This window comes from Lipotes vexillifer, unplaced genomic scaffold (genome assembly GCF_000442215.2).
Source record: "Lipotes vexillifer unplaced genomic scaffold, Lipotes_vexillifer_v1.1 scaffold209, whole genome shotgun sequence".
Classification (NCBI taxonomy): domain Eukaryota; kingdom Metazoa; phylum Chordata; class Mammalia; order Artiodactyla; family Lipotidae; genus Lipotes; species Lipotes vexillifer.
The window spans coordinates 993,211-996,681 of NW_006787556.1; the positions used below are offsets into that span (position 1 = coordinate 993,211).

The window sequence follows — 3,471 nt, forward strand, 5'->3', positions numbered from 1 at the left end:
GAAAGAGCAGAGGTCAGCCCAGGAGCCTTTGGTGTATCCTACCGCCTGTACCTGGGGGGCAGATACAGGGACACGGTGCTTCCCCTGCTTTCCTCCCCTGCTCCAGCTTGCTGTTTCCCTCTTGCAAGACAATGAAGGAGTGAATGCCAAATGCCACTCAGCAAAGTGTCTGTGGAGGCTGTTTTAGTTTCCCGGGCTGGCCGGGGGTTGTATCTGTTCTATGGGGGCAGAGAAAGCAGCTGCAGAGGCCACCTGTTCAGCCCTTCAAGATGAAAAGCTCTAGTTGCCTCCCTCTTGCCTGGGGACCTAGGAGTCCTCACAGCTTCACAACACCTGCTTCCCGCCCAGGGGGCTTCCTCTGTGCCACCCTCCCCCAATGGGGCTCGGCCCACAGAGGCAGAGTGTGGGGCATGGTGGGAAGATGTGGTCCACCAGGCAGGAGGCACCTGGGGGACAGGTAGAGATGCCAGCCATCCTCGGCTGGGCAGTGAAGGCTCAGGGAGGGGCTGTGCAGAGACCAGGGGCCAAAGGGGGCAGGGTCCACTGGGTGGGCCCCAGAGAGGGTAAGGAGAAGCCGAGATGGAGTCCAGGAAAGTGGGGTCAACAAGCCAGCTCTGCTGGATGTCTGAGAGCCAGGGAGCGGATCAAACAGGCCTCCTAGGTTCTTGGCCCCAGAGCAGAGGGTGGCTGTGCATGTCTCCACGTATGAGAGTGTGCATGCTTATGTGTGTACGAGGGCCTCTGCGTCCAACTGTGTGCGCACAAATCATGAAGGTTAACATTGGCTGGGACTACGGACCGTCAAATTCAACCTCTTTTTTTCCTTCACAGATGAAGGAATAGGCCGAATGAGATCAGGTGGTTGGCCCAGGTTCATACCGCTAGGTTACCCAGGAGCTGGGTCTATATCCCAGTTCCCCATAGCTTTCCATTTGGCTGTTCTGTGTATATGACTTTTGGGGCACACACATCAGTGGGCATGTTGCATGTTTGAAGGGGTGCTCATGTGTGTGTGTGTGTGTGTGTGTGTGTACACATGAAAGGTACATGTGGTTCGTGAGCCAATAGGCATGTCTCCTTGAGCCATTGTGCACACGTGCGTATTTGTTAGTGTTTGTTCACTGGCTGCCAGGACCCCCCTCTCTCCCACTGAGCTCACTATAACCTACCTCCCCGCTCCCTTCACTGTGGTTGGTTACTGGCCCCAGGTTTGCCCCATCCTTGTCAATGCCCACAGCTCTCTGCTGAGTTTCAGGGACCAGGCATTGGCCTCCCCCCAGCCAATCTTTGAAGGCACTGGGCAGAGCTGGTGTCCCTTTTAGGTGTTTTCATCACTCCTAAGGGCATGTGGGTCTCTCCTCTGCCATTGCTGACCTGCTGCCTCCCCTCCGAGGGGGCATGCCTGGGGTGGAGCACGTCATAAATTCGTCTAGGACCGTAGCCCCTTCTCATCTCTGATCCCAAGGGTCAGAGGAAGGAGCAGCCTGCCTATAGGGCAAATCCACAGTCCTGTGAACTCTCTCCTGGTCCAGGCCTGGACCCTGGTTGCATGTAGGACCTGCTGATGTGAGGTGGGGAGGGTGACCATGGCTCTGTGGCACTCCCTGAAATATTGTTTCCATCATCCTTAAACCATCATCCCCTCAGGCTAGCCTTGAGCTGAGTCAGAGTAAGCAGCTGCCTTCTCACGGGGGACGGGGTGCATAGGTGTCTGAAGTCCCTCCATTAGAGCTCGAGGCTTCTCCTCACCCCCAGCCCCACTAGTCTGCCCAGCACCCATACAATAGGCTGTGATCATCCAGGACAGACAGCAAGGGAGCTTTCAGATTCTTTCCAGTAAATTAAGAGCAGATTGGAATGAATGGAGGGAAGAGAGAACAAGGGAGGGATTGGGTGCCTGGAAAAGGGGCAGAGAACGTGGGGGCACACCTGGCCACTGGATTCTCTGGGTCTCAGTTCCCTTGCCAGTAAAAGGTAAGCATAGCCTTCACCGCCTGTCCAGGGGGTGATGGGCGGTAGCACCATGGGTATGTGGTATCACCTGCAGAAAGCGCAGCGTGGCCGCGAGCACCGTGTGTGCAGGCTACCACCAAGCACAGCAGTGGGCGCAGAACCCAGGAGACATTTGAGGCCCAAGAGAAGTGCTTGTGCCCTGTGGAGTCTGCTCTTGCCTCTCCCCAACGCATTTCCTCTCCAACCCCGTGGGATCTCCCTCCTCGGTGGCCTTAACCAGAGAGGTCAGAAACCAACATGGGTCACCCAAAAAAGTAAGCGGGAGGGAGACTAGGCCAAGCCACAGTGGGAACTCGGGCTCCAGCCCAGTCCTCAACCACAGGCCTCCCTGCCTCTTCCCTTCTCCAAGAGCCACATCCGTGTGCGTGTGTGAGCTGACCACACGGGTAACTCAGACACATCTCTCTGCCCCACTGCTGGTCCTGGCCCTAGGAACCTCACAACAGTGTCACCAAGACCTCGCCCTTCTCATAGGATGATGTGGCCAGCCACAAACCACCTTCACAAATACCCGTGTTTGGGGGACACCAGAGTTTAGACCCCAGCCACCAGGCCAGCCACTCCCCCATGCTCCCCAACCATAGTCCGAGACAGAGGTACACAGTGAGGCAGGCACACAGGGAATGAGACAGGCACATAGGATCAGGGGTTTCGGGCTAGAGGGTCAGACCCTCTAGCCTCTGAGCTAGAAAGACCAAGAGTTTTGGGACCCGGAGACAACAGAGACAGACCCAGAGAGAGAGAGAGCCGCAGAAACACAGAAAAACCCACACTCGTGTCCTGGGCCCATGCCCATCCCCTGGCCCTCTCAGCACTGTCAGGCCCTCTTATCCTACTCCTCCCTCCTGGCCCTGCCACCTGTCCCCCCGCAATGCCATCTACCCAAAACCTCAAAGAGAAAGTACCGGTGCACATGAGTGTGACTTGTGGAGGAGGGGAGGGGAGAGAACGGGAAGAGGACTGGCAGAGGTGGAGGTGGGGTGAGCCAGAGCTGAAAAACACCTCGGATACCTCACCTTCAAACCTCCCCCTTGAGCCCTGTCCCTGAAGCAGCAGGTGGTGGGAACGCAAATTGGGGAGGGGAGCTGAGTAATCACAGGATTACTCAAGCTGTTTCCCGGGAGCCTGGCCTGCCAGGAACTTACCATCTAAGGGCCTGACAGTGCCAGGAACTAGAACCAAGACGAGGTCAGGAACGTCTAGGCCAGCCCCTGCAGCACGGCTCCCGCAGCAGCCCTCACTCTGCCCGGCCTCACTTGCTGCTTCGGGAAGATCTTTGTAGCTCACACTGTAGCTCTCTCCCAGGGCCCACCAAAGGAAACCCTCCAATTCCAAGGAGGGAGAAATGCCCCTGTGCACACGATACCTCCTGAAACCACCTAGTGACTGCGTGACTCTAGACCTCTGAGTTTTAAACAAGATCACCTAGCGAGCTTGTTAAAATGCAGGTCCCTACAC

General features: G+C 56.7%; 1 protein-coding gene across 2 annotated transcripts in view; it reads right to left on the reverse strand.

Moving 5' to 3' along the window:
- RORC (RAR related orphan receptor C) overlaps positions 1-3,471 on the reverse strand; it is a 23,850-nt gene that overhangs the window by 10,167 nt on the left and 10,212 nt on the right. The gene's annotated exons all lie outside the window — the stretch shown is intronic.